We start from the raw sequence: 22707 nt of genomic DNA on the forward strand, positions 1-22707 counted from the left end.
TAGCTCAGATGGTGCTATTAATCAAACATCCCCAAGCCCTATTATAGCCAAAACCTAAATTATCTAAATTATTTCAGTCTTCTTTGATTCTTTTCTGTAAAAGGATTCAATTGAATAAATAGAACTTCTGAATTTTATTTTATTTTTAACATTAGATTGATCCAACAATTTCATTGACATTTTTATACTACAAAACTCTGCATTCCATGAGAATCTAATACATTACGTACGTAGTGAAGGCGTGTGACCAAGTAGTTTCAGTATTCAGTTCACGATGTCTCCTTGACTAAGACACTTTATTTCATGTTACTCCCGTCCACTCAACTGACAAAAATTAGTAGTACCTGTATTTCATAGAGCCAACCATGTCATCTGTGTGACATTACATCTTGCTGAGATCTATGTTAATGGTATGTGTGTTTGTGAAGTGCTCACTCACTTGCACGTTAATTTTACTAGTTGGCTGTTCTGATGATCGGATCAACTGGAGCATTCGTCGTCATAGCTGATAGAGTACCAGCTTTTTAAAATATATTACGTTGAATTATCTGAAGTTCAACTCTTTCAGTCTGACATTATGACCGTTTTTCATAAAGTTATGACTCAACAAGCTATGACGTAAACAATAAGGTATGTTACAATTGTTATTTCGTTTTCTTTAAAAATTTTCTTGCTATGCTATTTCCTTTAGAGTCGTTCTAATCAACATCACAACATACTGGAAGGAAAGAATGGTATTTCATTCATCGTTTCCTACCGGAGCACTTCAGGAATCTAAATTTGTTTGAGAAGAAGATAAAGCAAAATTGATTATTATCTGAATTGTTTAGTCTTTGCTTGTGGTTAAACAAATATAGAACTGCGAAGAGGAACCGTCTGAAATTCCGACACTGATAAGTGTAAGATAGAAACCAAAAAGTTAATGTTTTTCAAACTGTCTAACTGTTTATCAGTCTAATAATCTTGCTTTCAACAATCAATAAGTGTACGCAATAATTAACATAAAATGCAAGCTTCGGTGCCAATCAACAAAGCGATAAAATTCTTTGATCTCAATGAAAGATTTCCCTTCCACTATAGATAATCAGTTTGATAATTTCCAAACTGTGATTATCAAAGTCAAACGTAATTTGTTTTTTTTTTTTTGTTTTTTTTTTCCCTCAAACTAAATCGAATCTACATTTTGATATATATATATATATATATATATATATATATATATATATATATACTAATTTTACTATCAAATATGCAGTACCATAAAACCATTTCGCATAATATAAGGAATGTTTCAGAAAATAAGTTAACATTTTACTTTCCCCTAACGAAATAATTATTGGTTGAATAGGCGTTGCTATCCACTAGAAACAGTTGCTAGCCATCATTGAAATCTTGTAACATTATAAACACGAAAGTAGTGTCGTGCTGTAAAATATTTGAATCAATCTAAAACGAATTATATATCTCGTCTATAACATATCTGATGGCATCATTTTATAATATAACAGAAACCAGCCAAAACTAACAACGATACCCTTTTAAAAGTGTCTAATTTCAGTACCTCAATATGTGTATACAGGAGAAAGCAATGTTTTGCTTTCAATCAGTTTGTCTGATATTTTCTTATCAAAAGTAAACATTACGAAAATATATAGCCTTTTGAATCTAGAACCCATTATTGTATGTTATAGCTTTGTCTTCTAATATATTTGGCATTCAAATAAAATATCTATCCATCTATCTGTTTGTCAAAACAGTTCACTAAGCACTTACACTTGTTTTAATACCCTATCCGGAAACGGATGAATGTCGAATTGAAACGATATAAATTTCAATCGTTAGATTTTAACTTACCGGTTAATTCGAACTGGTCAGTTGGTGGGATTTAAATGCTGTATGCATACTGAAAAATCTTAGACTTTGATGGGTAGTTTTAATACAAAATATCCATATCTTGTTTAAGGCAATGTTTCCCAACATCTTTATTTTACTCCAAAAAAGATATTTGTTTTAGAACATCTGCTATGCCCTGAAAGCATTCTCTCTCTCTATCTCCCTCTCTCTATCTCTATCTCTCTCTCTCTCTCTCTCTCTCTCTCTCTCTCCATACTCTTCAGTTTTTGAAACACGGACTTAAGATTTTCTTGTCAATAGTTTTATTTATATTGAAAACCTCCCGAGACTACTAACTACTACCTACAACATTCTCGAATTTCATAACAACCTAGACTGTTACGACATTCAAGCTGGAAGTCAAGGCTTTATAGATTACAAATATATTTTGAGATATCTGTTCCTTAACAGATATTCAAATTGAACATCATGCGTATCGATCTCATCTGTCTGGGAAGACCTGAAAACGTTGTTGACGCTTTTCCTACCAATGACTAATTATTAAATAATTTTTGGACAAATGATTTTCAAACCCTGAAGTTCTGAAAGTCATGAAAAAGATGTTAACGTCAAGCACACCTAAACACATTAAGTTATCTTTGATGAATACTATTAAGTGAGCTTGGAATAAGGCAAACATTGACCAGGGAAATTCTTTTATTCTTTTACTTTTTCAATCATTAAACTGCGGCCATGCTGGGGCACCGCCTTGAATTTTAGGTCGAATAAATTGACCCCAGTACTTAGCTTTTAAACCAGGTATGAATTCTATCGGTCTCTTTGCCGAACCGCTAATTATGGAGATGTGACAAACCAACACCAGTTGTCTCTAAATATATTTAAAATGTGTAAAGAATTCAGCATTCTCTTCAAATATAATCGTTGTAATATTTATTTTTTCTCCTACAATGATAGTTGACTCTATTTCGCATCAGCTATTTTTTTTTATTTCTGACACAGAAACTTAAGAATCAGTGACCGAATCTAAGTAGCGGGAAGTAGATTTACGGTTCCTGTGTGTTCGCGTTGCACCGAAGAAAACTTAACTTTTCGCCTTTTCTCTTCTCTCTCAATGTTTTTCTCTGGAAGAAAACGTAAGAGTTCAAAACTAGTATGGGTTAGTCTACTTAGAAAGACCAAATTAGCTAGTATGTCGAACCAGAGCCCCTACGATTCTGTCAAGTGTTAAAAGTCTCCCAATAACGGTTTTTCTTTATTACCTTATAAAGGGATACATAGAGGGGACAAACAGGGACAAACAAAGAACATATAAGGTCAGACGTACTCGTTACATAAATAAAAACCGAATGAATTTACATAATTAAGTCTCCCAATAACGGAGATAAGCATAAGCCTTATGATTTCGTGTGATTTGTAAAAAATTAACTTATAGAGAACCAAATTAGTAGTAGTAGCGGAAAGTAGAAATGAAGTGGCAAAACCGGCAAAGTACAGTGGTATTTTAGCGGTTCTGCCAGTAGAAAACCGCACACCTCCACTTTGACTTTCATAATGGGAACATAGAGAAAGAAACATTTACATTAGTCTACTATTTTTTTTTTCATTGAAAATTACTTTCAATTAGCCCCACCCCACAAAACGTTATTAACTAATATGAGGTAGATTTGATTCAAATAACTTATTAATTGTATTGACCACACAAAGAAGAAAATTAACTTCGATTATAAGAGAATTTGTCTTCCGAAACTTGTTAGATGAAGGTAATTACTGCAAATTATTTAATACTCTATATTTTTCTAATACTAAGTTTTCTTCCATGTTATATCATTTTCTCTCAATGTAGTTTCATATAAATAAAGATATATCTTCATCGCAGGAAGTGATTCTGAAATTCGTCGTTTAGTGTAACGAGAGTGAGTGATATGCTCCGCTAAACAATTTTTTCGACTATAAGCAACAATACCTGAAATTTGATGGGAGAGTGCATGTAGATAAAACTAAAAATACACCTGATACGCACCATAGTAATAATATTCTTTTATTCCATTAGTCACTGGACTGACTAGCCACACTGGAGCAATGCGTTATATATAACAATAATAATAATGCGTTATATGTAACAATAATAATAATAATCCTCTCTACTAAATGCTTTATATATAATAATAGTAACAATGCGTTATATGTAACAATAATAATAATCCTCTCTACTAAAGGAACAAGGCCTGAAATTTGGGGGGAGGTGACTAGTCGATTACATCAATCCCATTGTTTCACTGGTATTTAATTTATTGACCTGGAAAGGATAAAAGCTAAAGTCGACGTTCGTGGAATTTGAACTCTGAAGGTTTCCCCTAAATTACACTTAAATTTATTGCATGTAAAATTTCCAGACCATTCGGTACTTGAGCTACATAACATGTAATCTGAGACAAAGTAAAATTGATGTTTTCTACACAGAAACATAACGGTAGGAATACAACGAATTTGAACTCACAGGTTAGCAGTCCGGTATTTTTATTTAGTCAGCCATTTCGCCTCAGCATATGTATTGTCGTTGACACCAGAGGTCAATTAATCTAAAAGCTTAGAGAAGTTTTTAAAAATCTGATTCAGCAGTTAAATACGAAAACTGGAAAATGTTCCACAAATATGTCATTTTTCTATTTTTAATTATTCGATATTCTCTGAGATCTTTGCCAACAAAGCAAATTTGTCTATCGGAGCATTTCGGTTCTTTATCACAGTCATATATGCCACGAAAGAATTCGCCTATTTGAATTAGGATTAATATAGTGTCGTTATGAAATAGTTTAAAGCTATGAGATTATTGTCTCTCATGGTTACTTAAGGAATTCCTTTTGCATGAACATTTTATGTGATACTTCGAATGACGTATTGCCCAAGGTGACGATAGATAACTGTTTGTAACTAGAAGAAAATGATAAGAGAATATCTAAAGCTAGTGTCACTGTCATCCGAATTAATTCTTTCGTTTCTGGTTGAAGAGAAGAAAAGTTGAAATATTCTAATCTTAATTTCTGCAATTCAGAAAGAATGCGTAAGTTAAACAGAAATATTTTATTTATTTCTTGGATTTTTCGAATAACGATCCATTATAAACATCTTGTTCTTCTTTCATGATGTTCTAATTTGTGTTTGTATTATTAGGGTGAGAACAAAGACAGTTATATCTCTCTTATTTCTACGCTCTCTGAAATGAGGATCTACTAATCTACTGTTTGATTCCATTACTTCTCTGCTTCTCTGACTACATACTTTGCCATTTTGAAGATACAAATCTTGGCCAACGTTAATTTGAGACTGGATTATCTAAGGAGAATTTGTATAACCTCTCTTTATTCATATTTAGTTGATAAAGCACCTGAGAGAATGGAGTTATAGTGGATTTTGTAATGAGAAGGCTATCTGTTAGAAGGATTAAACATATGAAGCGTCTTAGTGAAGAAGGGAAAATTAGCGTACATGGACATTTCTAGGTTTGGAGTCAGGAGTGGTTAATAATGACTTCATCAAATATTTGAAAATAAGATCTAAGATACTAGACGGAGAGCTGCTACTAGATGGAAACATCATAAACATGAGAGAAGCGACTTAAATCAAGATTCCTGTCGAGACAACGTCTCAGTATTTTGATTCATAAGTCTCCGTAATAATTATGGATTACCGAAATGCTATTGTTAGTGAATTAATTTTTACTCGTTTTGTTTCTCCTGATAAACGTATGGTATAATTCTTTTTATCTTTTACCGCTTTCAGTCATTGGACTGCGACCATGCTGGAGCACCCTTTTAGAATTTTAGCCGAATGAATCGACCCTAGTACATCTTTCAAGCTTGGTAGTTATTCTGTCGGGCTCTTTTGCTGAAGTGCTATTTTACGGGGACGTAAACCTACCCACACCGATTGTCAAGCAGTAGTAAGGAACAAACAAAGACGTAAATGTACACACACACACACACCGAAACGCCGGTGTTAAAACGTGGGTAGCTGATGAAGTAGAATGTTCTCTATGTGGCTCGTGTGTTTTCTCGTTTACGTTTGTTTGCAATGTCCTGTACCCAGATATGCACCTATACATACAGGTGGATGTCGGTATGCACATACCTGTACGTATATATGCATATACTCATTTGTTTATATATATATATATATATATATAATCTTAAATGGTATTTTGTATTTGTAAGATCAGTACTTTAAAGTTTGTGGAGACGCGTGGCTTAGTGGTTAAGGTGTTGGATTCATGATCATAAGACTGTGGTTTTATTCCTGGACCAGGCGACGCGTTGTGTTTTTGAGCAAAACACTCTCATTTCACATTGCTCCAGTCCACTCAGCTGACAAAAATGAGTAATCCTGCGATAGACCAGCTTCCCATCCAGGTGGGGAATATATACGCTTTGAAACCAGGAAACTAGCCCTTATACGTCGGCATGATACGAGAAGGTAACTTTACCTTTACTTTAAAGTTTTTGTATCTATCAAGTTGCGTCGCCGAACTACACCACCATCGCTTTGGTATTATAAAAATCGCTCCCCTGGCAGAATCGTTAGCACGCCGGGCGAAATGCTTAGCGGTATTTCGTTCATCTCCATGTTCTGAGTTCAAATTCCCCCGAGGTCGACTTTTCCTTTCATCCTTTCGGGGTCGATAAAATAAGTACCTGTTCAGTAATGGAGTCGATGTAATCGACTAGCACCCTCTCCAAAATTTCAGGCCTTGTGCCTATAGTAGAAAGGATTATAAATATTGCTCCCGCGACATGAGCCAATGAAGGAGCCTCTATACATGTGGTGTCCAATGGTTTTCGCTTATGAACCCCCTTCACTCTTATTTTACTCGGCTGAACCCCCATAGCCATTCTATGTTTAAAAAATCCTAATATATTTTTATAATGAAATATTATTAGGAATTGTATTTTAAAATTGTTAAAATATTTTCGGTATTACAATGAGAATATAATCAATTTATTGCATATAAATTGTAGCAACAAAATCTTATGTGCCACCCGCCCCAAGGGTCATATGGACCCCTGCTGAGAACCGCTGCTCTATATAGTCACCAAAGCTGTTAGAAATAGCAGCCAAATCGTCATCAAATGTCAAGTTTATTAGATATTTGGTTTGACATATCTTTCTCAAAGCTATGAACGCCACCGAGTTCTATTCTACAATCTCATATCATATAAATTGCTATTACAATTGCGCAAACCGGTTTTGAATATATATTTTCGCTTATTCGAGCTATCATTGATGACCATTCTGTATAACACCAGCTTTATGGATGTAGGTCTCAGCTAACTTTGGCGGATCTAGAACCCGTACAACTCGGTGCAGGAAATCAGTGAAGAACAAAAACAAAACTGACATACGAAACAGCTAACATTAATTAACCTGACTTTGCTCTGAGACGCAAAATATCAGTGAATAGATAGCAACAGAATACACTTCAGTTGGTACTCCGATGTTCTGTTCACCATGTTTTATATTTACATCTATTCACATTATACATATTCACTTTTCCAATAACGTTTACTCGTACAACGAGCTAAAATATATATATATATATATATATATATATATATATATATATATATATATATATATATATATATATATATATATATATATATATATATATATATATATATATATTTACAGCGATAAGTCTACTAACCGACGGACACATAAGCGTTAATTCAGCTAATCACACGTCGACAGCAGCTCATTGCATTACCCTCGCATAACCACATAACATGGACATAGAATGATGGCGAAACACCTGCAGAGAAGCAATGATGGGCGAATTACGACGTGATTCTAAATTGAAGTGTGAGTCTGGAGCCTGTTTGACACAAGACTAGGTTGGTAATGATCTAGTAAATGGTAGATTAGTATTCACTAAAGTATGTGCAGCATAGTGTGAGAAAGAAAAAAAAAAGGTGTTTTTATACAAACGCTAAAACTCCAGAACAATAAGTAGAACGGAACAACACAAAGCTAGAAGATTTTTCAAATTCCTCTGTTTGTCCAATATGTCAGCACCATCTGCTTCAGCCAAAGGCCCAATTGCCTTGTTTTATGGCTCTTCTAACTATTAACTATATAACACTTAGATTGTTTTCACAATGGATAATTCTCAATCTTTTTGTGCACGTAACTACATATACACACACGCAGACATTCAAATTAATAGCAATGCTATTGGCTACACAGCAGATACATAGAACAAAAACAAATATATATATATTAATAAACACTGATCATGATGATGGTTTCAAATTGTGGCACAAGGCCAGAACATTTCTTCTTCTTCTTCTGCTGCTGCTACTGCTGCTGCTACTACTACAAATAATAATAATAATAATTATTATTATTATTATTATTATTTCTTAAGCTCGTCGCTACGTTCTGAGTTCAAATTCCGACGTGCTCGACTTTGCCATTCATCTTTTCAGGGTCGATAAATTAAGTACCAATTGAATACTGGAGTCGATGCAATCGACTCATCCCCACCTCCCCCAAATTGAACATGTGGCAAAAATTTGAACTAATAATGATAATTATTATTATTTAAAAAACAACAGCAACAACAACAACGGACTAGATAGTGGATTACGTGATGATGACTGTGATGATTATGATGATGATGATGATGATGATGATAAATTCATATGCTACTTGCATTCAAACAACTTTTATCCACATACAGACGCATATAGATAGTAGGAAATAAGGCATTTTTGTAGACACATATAATATATACCACTGAATACGAGTATGAGAAGGAGAGAGACAGACAGACACACAGACACACTCACACAGGTAGACACAGAGACTGACAGACAGATAGGCAGATACAGAGAACGTGTGAGAGACAGATATATATATATATATATATATATATATATATATAAAAGACGAAATGTGCGATGTATGCGTGAATTTGATTTTAGAGAAGGAAAAGAGAAATAAATGAGAGATATTGAAACAGAAGGAGACGGTGTAAAGAAAGGTCATTAAACAGTTACGATGTAAGTGTAAGAGTCTGCTGTGATGCGAGTGGAGGGAAAAGTTGAAGAGAGAAAAGATATAAAGAGAGGAGAATGGAATGAAACAAAGAGGGTTTAAAAGACTAAGGAATACGTCGAGGAAGGAGAGTGGTGGTGTGAGTAATGAGAGAGGTTTGTTAGCATCTTTTATCGCTTACGTGTTTTCTGTCATTGGACTGTGGCTATGTTGAAGTAGCTTCAAGGGGTTTAATGGTAAGCAGTTTGCTTTCAAAATACACGGTTCCGGGTTCAGTCCCACTGCGTAGCACCATGGACAAGTATCTTCTACTATACACTCGGGCCTACCTAATCTTTGTATGTAGATTTGATAAACGGTAACTGAAAGAAGTCCGCCATACACACACATACACACGCTTATCTTTTATCTTTTACTTGATTCTGTCATTGGACTGCGACTATGCTGAGTTTGATTTCAAACTACATGATTCCGGGTTCAGTCTCATTGCGTGACACCTTGGGCAAATGACTCCTACTATACCCTCGGACTCACTAAGTCTTTGGAAGTGGAATTGCTTGACAGAAACTGAAAGCTCGTCGTACACACACGCACGTGCACGCGCGCGCGCAAATATATGTCTTTCTCCTTTTTTGGTTTTAGTCATTAGACTACGGCCATGCTGGGACACCGCCTTGAAAGATTTTAGTCGACATGTTTTCTCGTCTATTATCTAGGTGTTGTTTTCTCGATTATGAATTCTGACGCAACCCTTCTGCCAAATGACAGTAAAACTGTTCAACTATTATAGTATGATGTGATGGATACCACTCATAAGATTTATCCAAATTATTGTTTTAAAGAAAATAACTGCAGTATGCTCACGTTGTAATTCAATTTATGTTAACACATGCACTCACACACCCATACTATGTACACATATTCACGCACACGCACGCACGAACGTACACATATCCTTGGTGTACGAGGGGCGTTCAAAAAGTATGTGACATTATTTTTCTAACCAAAATTAATATCGTGCGGGCGATATCCTTTCGAAGGGAGGTGACTGTACCCTTCCTGCTCATGCATGAAAATAGGATGCTTCAATTTCTGGTTGTTACGCCTCAAGTACTGACGTGTAATGCGTGCTCGTCAGATTTTCGTTCTCAAGCAAGATAGCAGGACGCATCGAGCAGAGACCATAAACCAATTTCTCATCACCAGTGGTGATGGTCTTCATGAAAACTGGGTCGTGGTTTGCACAATCAACCGTATTCTGAGCGATTTCCACGCGGAGTTGCTACTGCTACTCTTCTGGCAACTTGGGGACGAATTATATATATATATATATATATATATATATATTAGAGAGAGAAAAACCAACACCCCACAACTATCAACTACCTGGAAGACTAGCATAAGCCACTGGGAACCCTAGCTCTTGCTGCTGCTACTACTACTATTACTGTCCCTCCTTCCACAACTAACAGACCAACCACTTTCATTAACCGGTCACTGCTGCCAACTAGCAACAATCACAACTAAACAAAATACACCACCGCGTCATCTCCATAAGAAAAACATTTGAAATTACAAAACGATTATGAAAGTCTGATGTAATTTAATTTATTTCAATTTATTTTCCCTTTTACTCCAGTTTGAAAATATCGTTTTAAAGCGATTGGAATCACTGCTGAGGCGCAGGCGTGGCTGTATCGTAAGAAGTTTGCTTCCCAGCCACAAGACTCCAGCTTCAATACCATTGTGTGACATTTCGGTGATGTGTCTTCGAATACAGTTTTGGGTAGGTCAAAGAATTGTGACGCGATTTGGTGGAGAGGAAACTGGCAGAATATCGTCATGTATATATGTATTTGTGCATACCTATGTGTGTGTTTTTGCGTTCATGTTTGTACGCCAACCACCTCTTGACAAATGGTGTTAGTTTGTTTACATCCCTTAGCGGTTCTGCAAAAGAGACAGAAATGCTGCCCGCCTCAGAAAAGAAAGTACTTTGATTAGGGCCTTCTTGGTATTGCCCCAACATTGCCGTAGTCTAATATGTTAAACAAGAAGATACAGATAAAAGGTATACACATAGAGGAGTAAGAAGCTTGCTTCCCAACCACATGGTTTCGGGTTCAATCTCATTACGTGATACCTCGAGTAGGCATCTTCTACTGTTGCCTCGGGTGGACTAAATTCTTGAGAATGGCTTTGGTAAACGGAAACTGAAAGAAGTCCGTTATATTAATATATATCTGTGTGTGCCTGTGTGTGCATGTGTGTGTGTCTCTCGCCACTGCTTTACAACCGCTGTTAGTGTGTTTACGATTCTTTAACTTAGCGGTTCGGCAAATGATATCGGTAGAATGAGTACTGGTGTTGTCTCATTCGACTAAGAATTGTTGAAGGCAGTGCCCCAGCTTAGCCACAGTCTTGATCAAGTAAAGGACACACACACACATATTCATACACATATTCATACACATATTCATACACACACACATATTCATACACACACATATTCATACACACACATTCATACACCCGCATATATTCATACACACATATATTCATACACACATAAATACACACATACATACACACATACATAGACACATACATACACACATACATACGCACATTCATACACACACTTATACACAGACACGTTTATACACACGTTTATACACACATTTATACACACATTCATACATACACATTCATATACACACACATATTCATATATACACACAAACATACATTCATACACACACACACACACACATACATTCATACACACAGCATTACTCTGAGTTTCCTGCTCAATTTAACAATAAATTAAGCAAATATTCGTCAGCAGTTTTATTGACGAACATAAGTGGGATATTTAAAGTCATTTTTGAATATTCCAGCTTTTGTTGTTCAAGCAAATTTTCCGACAAATGCTCTAAAAATTGTTTAATTGAGCAGGAATTTCAGACTAACAATGTATTTTCTAAATTCAGTGCAACAATTAATATTCTAAGACAGTTCCTATTATTTATCATATATTTCACTCCACTTGTGGTATTGTGAATACTATTTTGGTTCAAATAATCTATTTTGATCGATATACATGTGGATATGTATGTATGTATGTATGTATGTATGTATGTATGTATGTATGCATGCATGGACGTGTGAATGTATGTCTATGCATGTATATATGATGACCGGACATACACTTAACTGTATACAATACTACTCTGATTTAATGTGCTTCTTTTTTTGGTTATACGATACACGGACGGTATATAGATATATATAATACAATCATAGTATGTTTAAATAGAAATAACTAACGTATATGTTTGTATGCACGTATGTACCTATATTTGTATATGTATATATGTAAAGATAAGTATATCTATAAATTTATATATGTATAGATACATACATACATACATACATACATACATACATACATACATATGCAAGTATTTATGTGATTGTTGTAAGTAATGTGTGAAAGGCTGTAATAACTTAAATTTGGTGCTGTAGAGAAGAACCAGTATTTCTATGAGTAAAAGTAAAAGTAGGTGACTCAAAGGAGATATTTACTAAACTGGCCTAAGTTTGACCTGGATTATGACCCTGGGAATGACCTAAGCACTTTCATTTAAAGTTCACTAAAGGGCTTTCTTCCCTATTAAACTGATTGCCACAATGAAACTATTTCTTAATTAATTATTCTCAATGCCAACAGTTGCTTCTGAAAACTTCATTTACAATGTCAAGCCGCAACAATCTGCAGCCAATATTTCAATGAAAAAATATTGAATATTCACGTTATTTTCTTAACTCTACCCCATCACCACTACCCTCACTGCCGCCAATAACAATAATAATAATATTATTATCATTATTATATTTACTATTATCTTTATATATTTAGAATTATTATCATTATTATATTCATTATCATTATTACTATTATTACTATTCTTATTATTATTGAGTGAGAGAGCAGCGCTTGCCATCAAAATATCGAAGTATTCGATGCCCAATATACTCATCAAGGGTAAACCATGTACCGGCGTCACAGCTACATGTGCACGACATGGTGACCTTATATCAAGATAAATAGCGCATAATCTTGCAGGTGTGGCCCAGTTAGAATTTTCTTCAAGTCGAATAGCCCATCCAACACAAAATGTCCCTGAATAAGGGTTGCTTAAGGATGATGAGTGAACCTTCTAGAGGTGGATTATTCAAGCCCCAAAGAATTCCTCTCAACACATGGTTATGATATACCACCACTACTCCTGCTCGTGATCAGAGATGCACAACTGCTCAACTACGGTCTACGGTCAAGCAACTCGAGTACTTCGTCGCTCTTTCCCTCCACTAATTCTCTATAGAACTGCATAGTGGAACTTCGATTGATCGCATTGCCCGACTGGCAGAAAGCTGTGAGCGCTTGCTGACACTCTAGGTGTCAAGCGCCATTTCTTCGTCTACTCATGACCCAGGACTGTAGCTCCGTCAATGAGACGAGCCACGGAAAATCCTGTGTGACAAACAGCGACCACACGCACACCTGCTCACAGTTAACAAAGCACTAGAGATACCGCAGCCTCAACGCGTCTGCACATCATTAGCCACGACATTCCCACTCAATGGCTGTCGACAGCAGATGGATCGTCCGATGAGCGGAACACATCCCTTCCACAGAAAGTGGAAGAGCAAGCTCTCCAGCTTGATCAGCAAGGCAAGGGACATCGGTTAGGTGGTAGTAGATAAAGGAAGTGATTTACGCATTCGCTACCTTCGTCCAACTTTTGAGGGACAGCTTCCTCTCTACCCATTTGTGGATGAGATTGGCTACTCTGCTCGTCACCTCCCCCCAGTTCTTGTCCACCTGGAAGTCCGGACTAAATCAGACCCCGAGCAATTTAACTGGTCCTTCAGTCTAGCACCCTACAACGCTGTTGGTTGGCATGGACCTGACTCTTCAGGAGCCGAGCTGCAGGTCCACCGACTTGTCCTAATTAATTTTTGCTCCTATCACCGTTTCGTACTCCCTTAAATTAATGCCGATCACCTCGTTTCCGAGCTGACCGACACTATTTCGGTGACGTCGTCCGCATATGCCGATACGAACCTTCCGCATCCTAGATCACGCGGGATGCCCCACGTCCTTAATAATGGCTCGAGAGCCAGCACGTACAAGAGGGTAGAGACTGGGCATTCTGACGGACCGAACGAACGATGATAAACGATTCCGATAGGTGGCCGTTTGCTTTAACCGCCGAGTATATGTCGTTGTACATTGAAACGACCCAACCTCAGAAAAACTAGATTGAAACCGGCTGCCACGAGGACAGCCTCCAAATATTGATGGTCGACCCTGTCAAAAGCTTTCGATTGATCCAAATTGATCAGGGCCCCACCCATACCAGGTTCCTTCCTTCCCACTCTATGACGTAATGCGTGAGGTGGAGGTTGCCATGGATAGATCTTGTCGGGAGTGGGATAGCTGGGTTAGGGAAATCCCTGGTGGGCGGGGGCCTTACTGCTAAAGTGCTTGTCCATTTTGATTGTAGTGTGATGGTGCTACTGGGGCTGTTTCTACTGCTACTATTGCTGCTGCTGCTGCTGCTGTTACTGACGCTGGCCATTTCTTTTTTTTTTTTTTTTGCTGTCGATCCTTCCGCCTCAGATTGAGCCGCCGCTGTAGTTCTGCCTTGAGATGCTGATGTTGCATCACTCTTTCTTTTATTTTCCTGTAGATGTTGTTGTGGAAATGGCTGTGACATCGGTGATGGGACCCCGCCTCTCTCCTCTCTTGTTTTGCTTTGTGGGCAAAACGCCTCTAAATGAATTGTCATGCCACAGACATGGCATCTCGGATGTTTGCCCTCCACAATTATTCTCAACTCAGTTCCGTTCAGCAAGGAGATGAAATCAGGGATCTTCTCCAGCTGTTCTGGTTTTACATGGAGTAACACCTCTAGTGTGAATCCTGTCCAGTTCTCCCTCCTTGATATCTTCACCTCCAGGAGATTATCACTTTCTTTGATTATCCCACACGTGAGTATCCACCACAGACCTGGCTCTGGTGGCACCACTTGTAGGGTAATCTTAACTGCCTTTCTTTCCATATACGTAGGGAAGAACACGAATTCTTCTAGGGCCTCAGTTTTAAATAGAACTTCCATCCCACCGAACTGCTTTGCTCTCGATATATGACCGATGTCTTGCCACATATTCTGAAGGGATCTTTCTATCTGGGTGGTCGTTTCTGTTTCTAGCCGTTCTGTTATACGGCTAATGCAACGGTACCTTACTATTTTTCCTTGCTCTGTTCGCTAAAATTTCTTGTAGAGGTATTAATTCTTCTCTTCTACCGTCTATTTTCGGGACTTAGCGGTGTTCGTTAATTTAGAGACTTTTTCCTCTAGAGAGAGTGCAAAGAGTTGTTTTGAGGTGGTGGTACCGGTAAAAGAAGACTTACTACTACAACTAGTGGTGGTGGTGATGTGGTTGTAGCTACTTGCACTGTTGCTACCATCACCACCACCACCACTGCTTGCCTCCAACCACACCGCCACCACCGCTATCATTGCTTCTGTTGCCGCCGCCAGAGTTGCTGTCACTGTTACTGCCGAAGCTGTCGTTACTGCTGCTATACTTCACAACCTCGCAATTCTTGCTGTCTCTACTGCCACTATCACCATTGCTGTGTCACTTCTACTATCACCTCTTTTGTTACTGCCGTTATTGTTGACCTAAACATTTTTCCACTGCTCACCTTTTCTTTCTCTTGACAGATTAAGATATTGCCCGTTTCCATTCCTTTTTGTCTCCTCCCCGTCTTCTGCATTATTTTTGGTAAGAGATGGAAGAGGAGGGAAGTTTTCAGCAGTAAGAAGGCTGTGTGCAAGAACTGATTTTCTTTTTACAAGTTTTAAAGTGGACGCCACCATCTTTATAAATTGTTGTTTTCAAAACGCCTCTCGGGCGATTTTCTGGAGGGCCGAAATTTGCCTCTGAAGGGGCCAAAAGGCAATAGAAAACCCAGCAACTGGTTTCTGGAGTTTTCAGTAACAACTTGGGATTAAAATTCCAAACAAAAAAACCTCACCAAAGGGATGTATCCAACGAAATTAATGAGAACTTACATCGAGCCTTCAGAAACACTTCTGTCATACTCTGCATCAAATAATAATAATAATGAATAATAATAATAATAATAATAATAATAATAATGATAATAATAATAATAATAATAATGATGATGATGATGATAATAATAATAATAATAATAATAATAATAATAATAATAATAAAATGCCCGGACAGTGGCTCTCATGGCTTCTGATCTTAATTGATTGGAAGTGTTATCACGTACATTGTTTTGTCTTGGTATAAAAAGATGGGTTACAGCAAATATTCTGCTTAATACCACAGATTTGCTTGTCAGTTGTTTGACCTTAACCAGTTGAGCATGCCCCTTGGTGGCTAACGATATGTGCATCTCTGATCATGAGCAGAAGTAGTGGAGGAGCATCATAGCCATGTGCTGAGAGGAATTCTTTGGGGTTTGAATAATTCACCTTTGGAAACATAGGTGTTTTGCTCAACATCCTTAAACAAACCTTATTAAGAGACCTTTTGAGCGGGATGGGCTCCTCAACCTGAAGAAAATTCTAACTGGGCCCCATCTGCGAGGTCATGCGCTGTTTATCATGATATGAGATCACCATGTCGCGTACATATGGTTGTGATGCATGTGCCTGGTGTACCGTTATCAGACGGGTAATCATGATGGGTGTAATGGGCTTCGTATATTTTACCCCAGTGTCACTTTGATGGCATGCACTACTCTCTCACTCAATAATAATAATAATAATAATAATAATAACATGAAGAAAAAAAATGCTTTCTAATTGATGTATCAATACCAGCAGATGACAACGTTTCTCTAAAAGAAATGGAAAAACTTTCAAAATACAAAGACCTGGAAATAGAGATAACTCGAATGTGGAATCTAAAAACAGAAACAATTCCTATCATAGTAGGTGCCTTAGGTATAATAAAAAAATATTCAGACAAATACATAACAAAAATAGCAGGACTTACAAATATATATAACATACAGAAAATTGCACTACTGGGTACTGCACACATTCTACGCAAAACACTTTCAATACAGTAAACATAAGAGCACCACAGCAAACCACAGCACATACCCAAGGCGCACAGAGCTGCGCTCGGTAGTGAAGTGAAAGCACGTTATAAAAATAAAACTACTGAATAATAATAATAATAATGATAATGATAATAGGAAATAGACATAAAACCTAGTTTAGTGCAGCTCCAGTAAACAGTTTTATTGGTGACAGCTAAGGTTCTTAGGGATTTTCTTGGCACCTAAGGTTACTTGTTATAGCCTGATATTAAGAATTTTTTTCCTTCATCTAATCCGTTGTGCGAAAATGAATTAATAATAAAAATAATCTTTTCTATTGTAGGCACAAATCTACAAGTTTGAGGAGGCTAGTTGATTCCATCAGCCCCAGTACTCAGCAGGTATTTATTTCACTGACCCCAAAACGGTGCTAAGTATTTCGTCCAGTGTGCTGACAATCCTTCCAGCTTCCCTATAATAATAGGATGTTTAACACGCGAAAACATTAAAATATATTTCCTCCAATAAATGAATCCAACCACCCCACCAAAAAATAAGAACAGACGAAATGTTGGTACGTAAAATTCATTAAAGTTATTTATTACTTACTGCATATAAATGTATTGTTGTGAGTATGCAAGCAAGCAGTTAATAAAAATATGAAATCTTTACCAGGCCACTTTGCATGCAATTTTACTCGGTGCAGCGTACATTTCACATATGAGACTCAATTTATTAAGTCAAGAGACAGTAGATATCCACACCCCATTACAACGGACAGAGCAATACTCAAACAACAATAAAAAGATACTCTACGAATTAAAAATATTACTTTATAAATTATACTGATTTCAAATTTTGGCAGAAAGCCAGCAATATCGGAGGAGGCAGTAAGTTGATTTTATTGACCCCAGTGCTCAACTGGTACTTAAATCATAGACCTAAATAAAATGAAAAGTAAAGTCAATCCCGGTGGAATTTGAACTCTGAACGTAAAGACGAACAAAATGACGCTAAACATTTGGCCCGGCGTGCTAACGGTTCCGCCAGCTCCCCGCCTCTACTTTCTACATAATCCGAAATTTCTGGTCTTGTGCCAAAATTTTGGATTATTTTATTTTGGTTAGGAGTAATAATTTCTGACATTGGCACAAGGTCTCGATAATTTTGAAAATAGTGAATAGTTGATAAACCCGCCCTCATTCTTGGATATATCAACACTGAAAGACGGTCACAGCCGAAAAGCCTTTCATCGTGTTTTCTTACCCGAATCTAACCAGCACCAACAATAATAAACCAAAAGTAAATCTTTGGTATTAATGCTTTAGTAGAAATAGCATTATCAAATAAGCTTGCGGTGGTGTTTTACATGTGCTGGTTATTTCTATTTCTTTCTGTTGTACAATATACGTATAGATGACCATCAGTTAACCAGTGTATCTCAGTGTTTGCAAGAACTAGTTAAGTACACTGGCCTAGACCTTTCGCAAAAACAGGAAATAATTGTCTCTTGAACTGAAAAGAAAAAATTAAAGAACAAATATGATCTATAGGCGCAGGAGTGGCTGTGTGGTAAGTAGCTTGCTTACCAACCACATGGTTCCGGGTTCAGTCCCACTGCGTGGCACCTTTGGCAACTGTCTTCTACTATAGCCTAGGGCCGACCAAAGCCTTGTGAGTGGATTTGGTAGACGGAAACTGAAAGAAGCCCGTCGTATATATGTATATATATATATATATATATATATATATATGTGTGTGTGTGTGTGTGTGTGTGTGTGTGTGTGTGTGTGTTTGTGTGTCTGTGTTTGTGTGTCTGTGTTTGTCCCCCCACCATCGCTTGACAACCGATGCTGGTGTGTTTACGTCCCCGTAACAGCAGTTCGGCAAAAAGAGACCGATAGGATAAGTACTAGGCTTACAAAGAATAAGTCCTAGGGTCGATTAGCTCGACTAAAGGCGGTGCTCCAGCATGGCCACAGTCAAATGACTGAAACAAGTAAAAGAGCAAAGAGTAAAGAGTATCCGCTTTTCCAGGAACCCATGACTCATATTATTACCTCGTATTTATTTATTTATTTATTACACTTAATGCTACTGACTGAAATGTATCTTCTACTAACACTTTAGATTTTAAGAAAATAGTAGTAAATTTCATAAATGTAGCAACTTAACGAGCCCATACATAAATCACGTGTTTACTTCCCTGATCCTGAAGAAAGTGAACAAAGAATTCTATGCATAAGAAATGATTTTACAAAATGAAAAGTAATGTAAAGAAAAAATATTGAAAGTCAGCGATATGGGTTTAATTTTGAGCAAGGAGAAACCGAGACAATAATAGTTAAATAAGTGTAATGTCTAAATGTCACAAGAAAAAAGTAAAAGTGTCATGTCTCTGATGTGTACATTGAGGGTTCAGTCCCACTGCGTGGCAACTTGGACAGTGTCTTCTACTTTATCCTTGGGCTGACTAAAGCCTTGTAAGTGGGTTTGGTTGACGGAAACTGAAAGAAGCCCATCGTAGAAATGTGTGTGTGTGTCTGTGTCTGTGTCCACCACATTTCGACAGCCAGTGTTGGTGTGCTTACGTCCCCGTGAAGTAGTGGTTTGGCAAAAGGGACTGATAGAATAATTACCAGGCTTAAAAATAAGTACTGTGACCATTTCATTCGACTAAAGAGTTTTCAAGGCTATGCCCCAACATGTCCGCAATCTAATGACGGAAATAAATAAAAGAAAGGAAATGCATCAACATTTTCTAAACTAAAGGTAAATGATATATCAGAAACTAATAGAATGATTAAGAATGATTCTTTCTGATTTCGGAACAAGACTTGTGGTTTTTAAGGATAAGGAGATGTCGATTACCTCGACCTTATTTGTCAACTAATATTTATTTTATCGAAACCGAAAGAATGAAAGACATAGTAGACATCGGTGGAATTTGAACTCCGAACGTAAAATCCAGAAGAAATGCCGCTAAGCATTTTGTCCGGCGTGCAAACGATTCTGCCAGCTTGTGGCCTTACAGTGATAAAAGGTAATGGCTTCTGATTTAGGATGAAGGCCAGTAATTTTGTAAAACAAATATAATTTATATACGTTAACACCAAATAAACTCCAATCCAAATTCGTAAAACATAAAGACAAATCATTGGAGCCATTTTGTTTCACTCATGCTGTAAATGTTTCTGTGGTGAGAACAGCCATTTGAAATTCCTATAATCCCATTATAATCTTCAAGAAAACTCCTGAGCCCTAGTGCGTTAAGAAAAAATCAAGTGTCAGCTTATCGTACTAGTACAAAGATAAATATTTACTTATCCCATTTAATTATAGAGCCTATATATTTTTATTGATGTAGTATATCTTGCCAACAGTCATATAAATCCAGCCAGGTAACTAAGGGAAATAACTCAGTCAGTAATTTAATTATGATTCAGCCGTTAAAAATAAAATAAAATAAACTATAATCTTGTTATATTCCTTTCTTCGTAGGTATCGTGTAAAATACAAGACGTTTCTTTCGTATATATGGTAATCAGTGAAGCGAACGTTAATTCAATTATTTTGCACTAGCAACTTATAGATTGATTTTATTTGATCATACAAAAAGAAAGGCAAGGAAGAAAGCGTATGAAAATGGAAAACGGACTGAAGAAACAATCGTCGCAAGAGTAAAAAGAGTACGTAGATATAAGAGGCTTTAAGTTACTTCTATTATCTAAATAGAAAAAAATTGTCGAGGGATTCTGTGCCAAAAATACTTTCACCAAATATATATCGCAGCTGATATGAAAGGCAACAAACTTACTACACTTACTGTGCAACCAGGCGTATTTATTAGACGCGGTGAAAGTCTTCGAGGCACAAATACAAGTGTGCATTCGATCCATTATGTTAATGTTTTTCAGGTTTATCCGGACACAAAATTGTCGCCCCAAGTTTTGATGATTCGAAATTATTGATTACAAACACAGCGGTAGCACACCTCTTATGTTGCTTGTAGTCTATTAAAGTCACTCGCATTCAGCTCTTTCTTCGTTTGCTTTCCTAAACGAACGAAATTAACTTCCATGTACGACAACTGCATTTTCTGTTAGATTTCTTCACACAAACATATTTAGACACTTAATACGTATGCGTTAATACGTATGCATGTATATACATATATATATGTGTGTGTGTGTGTGTGTGTGTACACACACACATATGAATTTGTTAATATTTGCTTTCATGTTCAGTTATGATGATAATTTTACGTTAATCTGGTAGATTACTCTATAACTTGTAGAGTGCAAATTTATTATTCTCAAACAAGGATGTTATTGGCCGTAACTTCGAAGTTTCGAGCAGCTAAGCAGGCTGATGATGGCTTTGCTGGCCAAAACTTCAAAGTCATTGTCGATAATGTTCTTATTTAAGAATAATATATATATATATATATATATATATATATATATATATATATTGTAAATTTGAATTATATATTACATATGCTCACGTAGTCACCCCAGCGGGATCCTGCCTGACTGAACTTTCTACTCACTTAGACTCTCATTTTAACTACCATCTCGAACTTTCTGTACCCCTCCTCTTCCACCCAGATTACCATTGGATCTTCGTACTCTTTCGGACTCTACCTCCATGGATCTTACTGACTACTTTCACACACACACACACACACACACACGTATTTATATATGAGTGGTAAAACAAAAAAAGTAACATTCTCGGTATATTTGGCAGGAGTTACATGCATCATTTAATAATAGTTTGACTCAGCTCTATACATTTTATAGTTTCGTATGCTCTCAGAACGAGTATAGCTACGTTCCTTCTGCAAGTCTACGAAACTTTACGTTGCATGGAAGTGTGTGTGTGTTAACATATATTTTCGGATATATTAATTTGACTTTATATTTTCTGTATCTAAATATGTTGACACAACAGAAACGATTGTCGGTATTGTGTGGTGTAATCACCAATTAAAGATGTGATAGTCTCCGTTCTTATTTTTGTTGTTTTATACTCCAAATTTCTTGAAATTCTTGTAAACGATATTTAGACTTACTTGTCACACACGAGGAATTATTTTGGATGTTTGTTCTTCGTGCATTTGTTGGTATCTGATTGTTGAACATCGTGAACAAAGTGCGTTTAACACAACACAGTGCTTTATTGATATCTTCCCGGATTTTATTCAATCCCCTTTATTTATGTGTGTGTGTGTGTGTGTGTGTGTGTGTGTGTGTGTGTGTTTGTGTGTGTGTGTGTTTGCGTGTGTGTGTGTTTGTGTTTGTGTATGTATGTGTATATGTATATTCAAGAAAATCCACCAAATATAAATACAAATAAACATATATACTGATGCATGTAAAAATTGAGTGCGTGTTTCCCTCTCTATGTATGTTTGCATGTACTTGTATACACATATGTGTGCACGTGCGCGCGCGTGTGTTTGTTTGTTTGTTTGTTTGTGTGCGTGCGCGCGTGTGTGGCAATAGCTGAACACGCATACACATGAGAATACAATCTGCAATGAAATCTACTGCACTTTACATTCCCGTACATTTACAAAACTTGGTATCAAGAGTGTTCTAGAAATTTCTTCTAAGATCTGTGCATTGCTTAGT

The 22707-nt window shown here is 36.7% G+C and overlaps 1 long non-coding RNA gene across 1 annotated transcript; it reads left to right on the top strand.

The window, feature by feature from the left end:
- Positions 1-531: 531 nt before the first annotated feature.
- Positions 532-21103, top strand: LOC106877674 (uncharacterized). The gene is made up of 4 exons (XR_001410407.3): positions 532-630; positions 10547-10693; positions 17412-17642; positions 20570-21103. It is a non-coding gene; the product is annotated as an uncharacterized LOC106877674 (long non-coding RNA).
- The last annotated feature ends 1604 nt before the right edge of the window (positions 21104-22707 follow it).

The sequence above is a fragment of the Octopus bimaculoides genome, chromosome 10 (genome assembly GCF_046866305.1).
Source record: "Octopus bimaculoides isolate indiv1 chromosome 10, ASM4686630v1, whole genome shotgun sequence".
Taxonomy (NCBI): Eukaryota; Metazoa; Mollusca; class Cephalopoda; order Octopoda; family Octopodidae; genus Octopus; species Octopus bimaculoides.